This window comes from Pleurodeles waltl, chromosome 2_2 (assembly GCF_031143425.1).
Source record: "Pleurodeles waltl isolate 20211129_DDA chromosome 2_2, aPleWal1.hap1.20221129, whole genome shotgun sequence".
NCBI lineage: Eukaryota > Metazoa > Chordata > Amphibia > Caudata > Salamandridae > Pleurodeles > Pleurodeles waltl.
The window spans coordinates 242529939-242542592 of record NC_090439.1 but is presented as its reverse complement, the minus strand read 5'-3'; the positions used below and the strand labels follow the sequence as shown (position 1 = coordinate 242542592).

Genomic DNA, 12654 nt, shown 5'->3' with positions numbered 1-12654 from the left:
AGGTCTCCTTAGAGTACAACCCGCGGAGAGGGGAGGAGGGACTGCCAGGCGCTGGCCTCCCCTAACTGTTCGGGAGCACTGGAAGCCCTCCCCTCCTTCTCCTCCGTCCGTGTCTCGAGACCCCTGTCTTAGGAGAAGGGGGTGTCACTTCAGGAGCGGACCGGCCACTCTAGCCGTTAGTGATGGAATTCACGTGGGAGAGGTAGTCGCGAGCTGTGACGTAACAGTCGTGTGTGCCCGCGCCTCCGCTAGTATTATAGTGAGCACCTGGGCTGTGTGGCTCGTTTCGAAGTGGCGGGGAAGGTAAAGGCCAAGAAAATACGTGAAAGTTGCCGCCATCTTGAAATGAAAATATTAGATGATGCGCAAGCAACACCGCGGGGTGCGCTTTCGTGCTTCTTAGTCTGTAAATAACCGCATTATTTGTAAACGTTTTAACGAGTCCTGTAATCTTTCACGTTCAGTATACAGCAGCCCTTGAAGGACAATACTTGTATTCGTTTTTTTAATTTGAAAACAGATTGTTGCCTTCTCTCAGTACATAATCGAAAAACCCCAGAGACATTTTAAACAAATGTATAAGTTGGAATGTTGTACTTTTCTGCGTTCTGCGGTCAGTAGGCTTGTTGAGCTGGGGGGCCAATGACGGACGACACCTTCAAGGATGAAGTCTTGACGTTCTCCCAACCATTCATGCCAACAGACCTGGTTCGGGAACCAAAAATGGCTTTATTTTGTATGTCTCTCGCTTGAAATTGTCTCCGCTTCAGTATAAGTCTTTGGGGCAAATGTACACCGATTATATTGATATTTTAAATCTTCCACTTTGCTTTTTTTTAAATGTTGACATGTATGCCTAACTTGGGACCCTGGTGCTTTGTTGACAGATGTACAGCGCTGGGTGAGTCCTCGCGCAGAATGCGAACAGTTAAGAGGAAAATGTTTTTGACAAACAGTCATGGGACTTTAGTGTAGGGAAGAAAGTAGGAGAATGCTAAAATATATCTATTTTTCCTGGGACAAAAGGCAACAGTCTCCCGCTGGAATCCATTTAAACCTAGCGAGGACAGAGTTTAAAGCAGGTGTGGTAAATGGGGTACTGTCATTCCATATTAAATGTTTAATTTAATGTCCATTTATTGTGGTAGCACCACCTTTGTTGGCTATAGGCAGGATGTGTGTTGGGGAGATGCTACCACCAATAACGGGCTTTCATGCATGAGCAAGGAGTGTGTGTGTGTGTAGTCTCCATATTAACCCCTTCGCTGCCAGGCCTTTTCCCCTCCTGTGCCTAGCCTTTTTTTTGCTATTTGGGGCAGTTCGCGCTTAGGCCCTCATAACTTTCTGTTCACATAGGCTACCTACGCCAGATTTGCGTCCTTTTTTTCCAACATCCTAGGGATTCTAGAGGTACCCAGACTTTGTGGGTTCCCCAGAAGGAGGCCAAGAAATTAGCCAAAATACAGTGAAAATATCGTTTTTTTAAACAAAAAAATGGGAAAAAGGGGCTGCAGAAGAAGGCTTGTGTTTTTTCCCCCTGAAAATGGCATCAACAAAGGGTTTGCGGTGCTAAAATCACCAGCTTCCCAGCTTTCAGGAACAAGCAGACTTGAATCAGAAAACCCAACCTACCAAACCAGCACATTTCTGAAAACTAGACACCTAGGGGAATCCAAGATGGTTGTGACTTGTGGGGCTCTGACCAGGTTCTGTTACCCAGAATCCTTTGCAAACCTCAAAATTTGGCCAAAAAAACACTTTTTCCTCTCATTTCGGTGACAGAAAGTTCTGGAATCTGAGAGGAGCCACAAATGTCCTTCCACCCAGCATTCCCCCAAGTCTCCCGATAAAAATGGTACCTCACTTGTGTGGGTGGGCCTAGCGCCCACGAAAGGAAATGGCCCAAAACACAACGTGGACACATCACATTTTTTCACAGAAAACAGAGGTGTTTTTTGCAAAGTGCCTACCTTTTCGACTTTAGCCTCTAGCTTAGCTGGCCCCCGGGGGGGCAGAAATGGCCTAAAATAAATTCCCCCCCCCCCTAAACCCCCCCTCCCCTTGCGTGATGGCGCTAAAAAATGATCCTCAGTGCCTAGTGGTTTCTACCACCTAAAATCGGCCGATCTGCCCCCAAAGCGGGCAGAAATGGCCTAAATACAATTTGCCCCTCCAGGGGAGCGACCCTTGCCTAAGGGGTCGCTCCCCATCTAAAAAAAAAAACTAAATTTTTTTTTAGCCCTGGCGCCTTGAGGTTTCTGCCCCCCCCCCTCAGGCAGATCAGCCTAATACCAATAGGCTGTTCTGCCCCCAGGGGGGGGCAGAAATGGCCTAAAATAAATTTGACCCCCCACTGCCTCCACCCCCCCCCCATGGAGCGACCATTGCATATAAGGTCGCTCCCCTTGCGTGACGGCGCAAAAAAAAGATCCCTGGTGCCTAGTGGTTTCTGACCCCCAAATACAATTTGCTCCTCCAGGGGAGCGACCCTTGCCTAAGGGGTCGCTCCCCATCTCTCAAAAAAACAAAACAAAAAAAACACTAATTTTTTTTTTAGCCCTGGCGCCTAGAGGTTTCTGCCCCTAATAACAATAGGCCGATCTGCCCCGGGGGGCAGAAATGGCCTAAAATATATATGTGCCCCCCACCCCTCCCCCAGGGAGCGACCCTTGCCTACGGGGTCGCTCCCCTTGCCTGACGGCGCAAAAACAAAGATCCCTGGTGCCTAGTGGTCTCCTAAAATCGGCCGATCTGCCCCCAAAGCGGGCAGAAATGGCCTAAATACAATTTGCCCCTAAAGAGGAGCGACCCTTGCCTAAGGGGTCGCTCCCCATCTGTAAAACAACAACTAAAATCCCCGGTGCCTAGTGGTTTTTGCCCCCCTTGGGGGCAGATCGGCCTAATTAAAATATGCTAGGGGCAGAAATGGCCTAAAATAAATTTGCCCCCCAGGGGAACGACCCTTGCCTAAGGGGTCGCTCCCCTTACGTGAAATTCACGAACAAAAAAAACAACTCCCTGGTGTCTAGTGGTTTTTGCCCCCCTTGTGGGCAGATTGGCCTCATAAAAATAGGCCAATCTGCTCCCAAGGGGGGCAGAAATGGCCTAAATATAATTTGCCCCCTATCGGAGCGACCCTTGCCTAAGGGGGCACTCCCCACACCTAAAACAAAAAAATAAACAAAAACAAAAGAAAAAAAATATAGATCCCTGGTGCCCCCCAGGGGGGCCCCCCTTTCTGCTAATAATAGGCCGATCTGCCCCAGGGGGGGAGAAAAGGCCTTTAAAAAAAAATTGCTTTTGGGCCTTGTCATTGCACTTTTTTTCTTTTCCCTGCACTGGTCCGTCAAACACAATCCAGAAGTTGGCCTAGTGACCCTTTCGTGGGTCCCGTCAGACACTGCAGTGCCAGTCTGGCGTGGAGCAAGCCTGATAATGATACATGAGGGCCCCTGCTTCTGAGAGGGCTCACACTTCTGATTTACTTAGATTCCAAAGGGCAGTCCTTTGGGAACTATGGGCCAGATGTACGAAATAATTTTACCCGTTCTGTGTCTATGGGAAAAAGCTTTCGTACATATGGCCCTGTGAGTGGTCTTATCTTGGAACAGTGTACCTTTTTTTGAAGATTATGTAATAGCAAGGAGGTCGTACACTGGACCAATTAACCTCCTCATCCCCAATTTTTTGTGAATTAATGTACTACTATGTCATAATGAGATGTATAACCTTTGTTTTACATTAACTCACAGTGCTAACTGGGGGTCACTCCTGCATCGAAGTTTGGTTCCTTCAGGTCCTGGGGGCTGCGGGTGCAGTGTTGGTTCCAGGCGTCGGGTCCCTTGTTACAGGCAGTCGTGGTCAGGGGGAGCCTCTGGATTCTCTCTGCAGGTGTCGCTGTGGTGGTCAGGGGGGGTCGTCTCTGGTTACTCACTGGCTCGCAGTCGCCGGGGAGTCCTCCCTGAAGTGTTGGTTTTCTGCATGTCGAGCCGGGGGCATTGGGTGCAGAGTCTCCCGCTTCCGGCGGGAAACGTTAAGTCTTCAGGCGACCCTCTGCCTTGCCCAGGTGGTGGCTGTCCCGAGAAGCACACCCCTGTGTCTGCCTGCACCGCTAGAGTGACCCCCGGGTCCCTCCATTGAAACCTATACAAAACCCGACGCCTGCTTTGCACACTGCACCCGGCCGCCCCTGTGCCGCTAAGGGTGTGTTTTGTATGCCTACTTGTGTCCCCTCCCCAGTGCTCTCCAAAAGCCCCCTGGTCTGCCCCCCGAGGACGCAGGTACTTACCTGCTGGCAGACTGGAACCAGAGCACCCCTATTCTCCATAGGTGCCTATGTGTTTTGGGCACCTCTTTGACCTCTGCACCTGACCGGCCCTGAGCTGCTGGTGTGGTAACTTTGGGGTTGCCTTGAACTCCCAACGGTGGGCTGCCTATGCCCCAGGACTGAGACTTGTAAGTGTTTTACTTATCTCTTAATCTAACCTTTACTTACCTCCCCCAGGAACTGTTGATTTTTGCACTGTGTCCACTTTGAAAACAGCTTATTGCCATTTTTACAAAGACTGTACATGATATTGTTTTCATTCAAAGTTCCTAAAGTATCTAAGTGAAGTACCTTACATTTAAAGTTTTAATTGTACATTTTGAACCTGTGATTCCTAAAATAAACTAAGAAAATATATTTTTCAATATAAAAACCTATTGGCCTGGAGTAAGCCTTTGAGTGTGTGTTCCTCATTTATTGCCTGTGTGTGTACAACAAATGCTTAACACTACCCTCTGATAAGCCTACTGCTCGACCACACTACCACAAAATAGAGCATTAGAATTATTTACTTGGACTCTGTGCACACTATTTCTTACTTTGAAATAGTATATACAGAGCCAACTTCCTACAAGTGGTATCAGCAGACAGATTTGTGAAACTTTCTAAATGTTTGTGGGAGGACGTAAACACATTGTTGGAGATAGTGGTCCCAGCTGATATGTGGGTTGAATGTAAGAGAGCAGTGGATTGACCAACAAGTGAACCAGAAAGGGATAGAGTAACGGTTGCACCTTGGTGATGAAACATTACTATAAGGTGATTGAGTTACTGAAGACCAGAATTTCTCCAGAAAATATGGACTGGCAGAGAATTGACAGAACGGTTCAAGAGTCCAAAGAGTCAATACATACCTACTATGAAAGATTGTTAAAGGCGTTCACAGAGTACAGTGGTAAGGATGCAATTGAGCCGAAAGACATGTTGCATTTTGTATTTAGGTTTGTCGAAGGTTTGAGACCAGAAGTAGATCAGATGATTAAGAGTCATTTGATCTTCTGGCAGGCAAAGCTGATTGATGAGGTGTTGCAGTATGCAAAATACTGTAGTGATGAGATTGAATTAAAGCAGAAAAAGCTGAAGGAGAAAGCAATGGTGATGCACATAAAGGAAGCTCAGGCAGGAGTGCAGGGAGCTTTAGTACCGTCTATGCCGCCACAGCAGAGAACTGTTATGTTCCAGCCTCAGATAAGAGGTAGATGTCTTGGAATTGACATGATGCGTGGTCCGGAGTTGGGTACTGTAGTGGTTCAGAATGACATGCAGGGGATGAAAAGGATGTTACCGAGTCATTTGTGCGGAAACGTGGGACATTGGAAGCGGGAGTGTCCGTTGATGGCACGGGATGGTGTCGTTCAGCAAGGTGGTGATGTCAGTACATTTCAAACTGTGAAAGTCCCAAGAATGAAAGGATTTATTCCTAATGTTCAGAATTGAGTGCAGAATTTTCAACCCATGCAGCAAATTCAAGTGCCACGTGCACAATTAACACAGTTGCAACCAATGCAGCAGCAGGTTCCCATGGTACTTAGACAGCAAATGCAGATACCTCAAGCCCCGATGAATCAGCAACAGGTGATGCTTACTCAGCAGGTCACAGGCCAGAGACAAGACAGAAGTAATGACACAGTACACCAATTTCCATTTTACAGTGAGGATGAAATAAACGAAGAATGGATGAGGGACAGTTCGGATGAAGGACCGTGTATGCTTGCAGCATCCCTAGAAGTAGATCAGAGAGGACCTTTCGTGAAGGGAAAGGTGATGGGTTACAAGGTCTCATTTTTAGTGGACACAGGAGCTACACGCTCTACAGTAAGAAGTGTGAAGGTCCCGAATTTACCTCTTTCAGGCAGAACGGTCCAAGTTGTGGGAGTGGAGAATAGACAGTTGACAAATCCAATCACAGACCCAGTGCAGGTTGAGATCGGCAATCACCAAGGACTACATAGATTTGTAGTATGTGATGCGAGTCCAGTATCCCTACTGGGAAGAGATTTACTGTGTAAGACGAAATGCTCCATTAATTTTTCAGATACTGGAATAGAAGTACAAACTAATAGCGATGATGAAGAGGAACAGGTGTCTGGGACAATGGTTAACAATGTTAATTAAGAATACCCATTGGTTGAGTTTTTCCCAATGTTTATTGTGCGAGAATTGCATGCAGATTTACAGGGAATTGTAAAAAAAGAAGTCTGGGACCTGATAGGAAAAGAAGTAGGTCTGATTATGGGAGTGGAGCCGATTAAGATCACTTTGAAGCCATGTAGTATTTCCACAACTTCCACAGTATAACATGCCACAAGATGTTCTGATGAAGGTAGCTCAAATAATTGGTGATTTTCTAAAACAGAGTTTTAAAGGAAGTGTTAAGCAGTCCATGTAATTCACCAATAACGGACTTAAAGAAGCCATGTGGGAATGTGCGCATTGTGTAGGATTTGCGAAAAGTGAACGATTTAGTGGTTGTGTTGTCCAGTAGTGCCAAATCCAGCAGTGATACTGTTTAAGATTCCTTGCGATGCAGAGTGGTTCACAGTGTCGGCTTGTCACAAGCTTTCTTTTCTGTGCCTCTTCATGAGGATAGTCAGTTTCTTTTTAGTTTCAAAATCCTTAATAGAGTCTACAGATGGTGCAGGCTTCCACAAGGGTAGACGGAGTCACCATCACTGTTTAATCAGATTTTGAAAAATAATCTGGAGTCATTGGAATTGCCATACCAATCGACTCTAATACATTGATGATTTTCTGATTGCATCCAGGACAAGGGACGAGTGTAAGTACAACTCGATTGGCCTGTTGAACCATTTGGGAAATTTTGGACATAAGGTGCCACCTGTAAAATTACAGTATTGTCAAAAATCAGTGAAATACTTGGGACATCAGCTTGAAAAGGGATTAAGGAGAATCTCCAGAGAAAGAATTACTATGATACTGCAGAGAAGTCCTACGACCTCTCAGAGAAATGTCAGACTGTTTTTGGGAACGGTGGGGTACTGTAGACAGTGGATCCCCAAACTTTGCTGAGATTGTGAAGCCCCTACAGCACTTGACACACAAGGAATTTACAGATCCCATTACCTAGATGAAGATCAGATGAAAGCGTTCACTGAATTAAGAGAGAGTTTGTGCAGAGCTCCAGCGTTGGGAATGCCTGATTACACAAAGCCATTCACATTGTTTTGTCATGAACGTGATGCTTGTACTTTGTCTGTTTTGACACAGGTTCATGGAGGTGCTTATCGCCCAGTAGCCTATTTTTCAGCTACCTTGGACCCAATCGCAGCAGCTTTACCAGGTTGCCTGCGTGCAGTAGCCGCAGTTGGTCAAAGTCTTTCCCAATGTGAGGGGGTAGTCATGGGATACCCTTTGACGGTAATGGTACCACACTCTGTTGACATTTTACTAACAAGGACAGAAACACAATACTTGACGGGTGCAAGATTGACAAGGTATGAGACGAGCATATTGGGTACTCTAAATGTGACATTGAAAAGATGTACATTGCTGAATCCAGCAACATTGCTTCCAAGTGAAACTGTTGAAATTGAAAAAGAAGAAGAAATTGAGCATGATACTTTTGAGATAACTGAGCTGTGTACAAAACCAAGACCTGATATTAGAGACACTCTTTTAGAAGAAAATGACCAAATTGTCTTTGTTGATGATTCGTGTCTCAGAGATGGAACAGGGACATTGAGGGCAGGATATGCAGTATGCACAATTACAGGCATGTTAGAAGATTCCTGGCCTCCAGGTGTATATTCTGCACAAGTGGCAGAATTGGTTACTCTTACTAGAGCATGCTATGTTTCTGCGAGACTAAGAGTCACAATCTATACAGATAGTCGATACAGATTTGGAATTGTTAATGATTTCTATCTGCTGTGGTCACAACGAGGTTTCCTGACCTCTACTGCAACACCTGTGAGAAATGGTGACAAAATTAAAGAGTTGTATGCAATACAGTTACCTGAAGAAATTGCAGTGGTAAAATGCATTGCACACCAAAAGACGCAAGATTACGTTGCATTGGGAAATGGATATGCAGATCAAGTCGCAAGGTTTTGCGCATTGAACTGTATATCTTTTAAAGACAAGTGGGAATTGATGCCTGAGAAAGAAAATAATTGCACAAGTTATGTCTTAAAAGTGATTGATACTCTAGAAGAATTGAAAACCTTGCAGGAGAATGCAGACCAGGAGGAGAAACGACTTTGGGTCAAGTCGAAATGTATCCAAAGACCTGATGAAAATTGGGTTTCTGAGGAGGGTCAAATGGTGTTGTCCAATAGCTTATTGTCTCAGATGGCCAGGTACTAACATGGCCAGGCACATATTGGAAGGGATGCCATTGTCAGATTGTTCAAGGTTGATTGGTTCAATCCAAAATTCAGGCAAGCAGCAGAGGCAGTGTGTCATTGATGTGTAATTTGTCAGCAACTAAATGCAGGAAATGGGACAGTGGAGAATTTGAGCCACATTGTAAGAGCAGGGAGTCCATTCAGCAGGATGCAGTTGGATTTCATTGAGATGCCTGCATGTGGTTGTTTGAAGTACGTGTTGGTGATTTTGTGCATCTTTAGTCATTGGATTGGAGCATACCCCACACAAAGAAACGACAGTCTCACAGTAGGGAAGCTGTTGCTTAGAGAGTTAATACCATGGTTCGGATTTCCAATCTCTTTAGAATCAGATAGGGGAACTCACTTCAATAACGAGGTGATCGAACTCTTATGTGCAGCAATAAACATTGAGCAGAAGTTGCATTGTAGTTATCGCCCAAAAGCTTCAGGACTAGTGGAACAAATGAATGGTACATTGAAATCAAGAATTGCCAGGATGTGTGCCGGTACCAATCTGAAGTGGCCAGAAGCATTACCTTTGGTGTTGCTGTCAATACGAAACATACCTGACAGAAAGACAGGGCTGGCGCCCCATGAGAGCCTCATGGGCAGAGCAATGAGATTGCTGGCAATTCCAGCCAATGACCTTGTCAATATTACAGATGATATGGTGTTGGACTACTGCAAATGTCTGGCTGATGTGGTTCGCTCTTTCTCTCAGCAGGTGCAGGCCACTACCCTGCCACTCATCCATGACCCAGGTTACAGTCTGAGAGCTAGAGATTGGGTCGTCATCAAAAAAGCACATTCGAAAAACATGTTTGGGATCGCGTTGGAAAGGTCCCTACCAGCTGGTGTTAACAACTACAGCAGCTGTAAAGTGTGCAGGACTGTCAAATTGGATACATGCAAGCCATACAAAAAGAGTGGTGAGTCCGCCAGAACATGAAGAACTGTTGTTGAGAGCACCAACAACAGCAAAACAAGTGGCTGCACATGAACCAGAACCAGAACAAGAGCAAGCTGAACCTGCTTCACTGGGCAATTGGTTTAGTCAAATTTGGAATGGGGTATTATTGAAAATTGTACAGGGAGGATTAATTGTGATTATTTCTATATTAGGATCATGGGGTATATGCAAATAATGGCAAAGGATGAAAATAAGATGGAAAAAACCCAGGGGAAGAATCTAGAGGGAAATGTAAGAAGAAGACAAAATACAACAGAAACAAATCTGTAAAATGTTGATAAGGAAAGGTGTGATGACATATTTAGTCATCAGAGGAGGGACTGTTGAAGTAGATATGCTAATTAGAAAATTATGAATGATCCTGTGTTTTGAATAATAAAACGTTGTAGAAAAATTAATCTTAGAAAAAAATAATGTGCACGTTTGAAAATGTGTCCCCGGGGCCTGTCAGCTATTTATACAATATTGTACTAAAATAATTGAAATAGTGTGAAAAAATCAAAATAAATAAGAATAATGTAGTAATATGTCATAATGAGATGTATAACCTATGTTTTACATTAACTTGCAGTGCTAACTTAGCTGAAATAAAGGCCTAGCCTTCCTAGGCCTTCAAAACGAAGAGCTGAAATACTAAACGCCTTGCAAGAAACTGGATGCATGAACTCTCCCTGAACCGCCCGATGTTAAAGTTGCTTAGCTAGAATTTTCTGCAATGTACCGGCGACAGGACATGATGAAGACAATTTGATACAGTTATGTGTAGCATAGGCTAAATGTACTTTCCCAGTACTTGAACAATGAAGGCACTGACTGAAGAGGAACATGCAACAATTTTGATACCTGAAGAGCCGGATGATGAGGACATCGTATGGTGAACCAATCCACATCTTGTGAATTAACTGATATTAAAATTGGTAGATTTGGTAAACAAATTCTATAGGTTAAAGTCATATCTGCTGACTGACTGACCAATTAGGAATTAGGGGACGGACTGGGAGATCCTAATAAAAAGTCATGACAAGGGGCTAAAAGCGGGAGATGCTGGAAAATTTGGGGAGATGCGAGGGGAGAATTGATGACGTCAGGAGACCCTGTCTGAGGTTCTGTCTGTGGGCTCATATTCTATGAGCCTGATCTGTGGCTGACTAATTGATGACCCGAAGACGAAGTCTGACTTGTTGCTGATCCATCCTGGATAGGTAGCTATGAAAATGTGATTGATGATTTTTATGCCTTTTCTTCTAGGTACCAACTGTGCTGATTAGAGAAATTCTCACTTAGATGGATTTTTTCCAAATTGATGCTTTCTCTAAAATGTTTTCGCATGAAGACCCACATGCTGATGCTAATCTTGGATAGGTAGGCTGTTAAGGGTGACGTTGACAGTGACAATTGATGGACAAACTTATTTGCTGAACTCTGCTATTAATGCTGGTATTCTTGGCTTATGGAATTGCGTTTTCTCATATGTTGTTCTTGAAGTGGTGACATTAATGAATTAATAAATTGGGTGAATTGAATAAAAATTTAACTAACAGAGGATTTAGAGTTGTAATGAACAGGGAAATAAAAATTGTTAACTTATTACTGAGTTATGGTTATTCATAAGTAGTTGATTCTTCAAAAATGTTTCTTGGTTACTGATGTTAATTATAGATCTAGTAATCACTGTATGACTAGGATACTCCATGCGATTCAAAAGTTTTATTGACCTATACATGTCCTCTTATAAGTTTACTTACTAAAGACCAGGAGTGCTAGCAAGGGTAAGTATTTCTTCAGTGAGTGAAAGGTGGATTTGCTATTTTTGCTGTTAGTAGACGATGTGGGCACACATGTGAAGAATGCCTCAGAAAGCTCCACTTCTGGCCCTTCTGCCTCCAGATTCAGATAGTCTTCACCTCCAAGAAAGAAAGCCATGAAGTCTAGGGTGTATGAGGAAAATGAAGCTTTTGAGGACAATATCAGATGCGTATTGTGGGAAACGCTCTCTGGTATTCACCTAAAAAACAGTAACAGGTCCGACTTTAATAGACTGCTTTTTCTTCTGTGCAGGAAGAGCTGGTACCCTCAATTGATCACCATGATAAACATATTCAAAGGAGGTTAATACCTGAAATACTTGTCAGAATCAGTATGAATATAGTATTTTCGTAAGGTGAGATATCCAGTACTTTCTCCAAGCTAGTGCTAAGGTAGGTTATGAAGACTTAAATTCCATACTTGCTTATTCACCAACATGGTTTAATATTCTGTGTGAATGAAAATATCCTGACAAGATTATTATGCCACAATTTATGTCTAAACTTTTTCTAATAGATGAGACGGCTAAGAAAATTTAAGATTCTGTCATCTTAGAATTTGTAGTAGTGTCTGGTGGTGAGAACATCCGTGGCTGAAGAAGACCTAACTCTGAGGAATGGGGAACTCTGCATTGTAAAAAAAAGCTTATGCAGGAACATACTTATTTATGAGGACTATGATGTCAGACTTTAAAGAACTAAAAGTTTATAAAAACAAGTAGGTTTCCTGTCATTTGATGTTGTCAGGGAAGCTGCTCTTGCAGAAGTAATTGTAGCAGCAAAAAAGAATTCTACACAGAAGATTGTAGCCCCGCGTATGCAGTTTCAAAGGAATAAGCTGGTTTGACATGAACTTGTTAAAAAGTTTCATAGGAAAAAGAACATAAACCTCCATTCTTAAGGCAACCTCACAGCACAGCTTCTTTGTATAAGCAGAATTTGATTCAGAAAACCTTCAAGACATCGTGGGCATGGGGAACCCTTTCATTCCTATACCCCAAAAAGACAAGCCCAGTTACATTTTATTCAGCATCACTTCATTTTTCTAGCATTAGCCACATTTGCAGTGTTGTTTATTTTCCCTAGCTGTTTTTCTTTTGCCTAGGAAAGTATAACGTTCTTAGCACTGCAATCATTTCACTTTGTGCTTTCCTCAAGGCTTCAGTCAGATAGGGTTACCTACAGAAATGGTACGCTGTGTCT

General features: G+C 43.6%; 1 long non-coding RNA gene across 1 annotated transcript; it reads left to right on the top strand.

Annotated features, from left to right (window-relative positions):
* The first annotated feature begins 111 nt into the window (after nucleotides 1-111).
* On the top strand, nucleotides 112-11234 carry LOC138282316 (uncharacterized). The gene is made up of 3 exons (XR_011200917.1): nucleotides 112-303; nucleotides 9398-9605; nucleotides 10218-11234. It is a non-coding gene; the product is annotated as an uncharacterized lncRNA (long non-coding RNA).
* Nucleotides 11235-12654: the final 1420 nt, after the last annotated feature.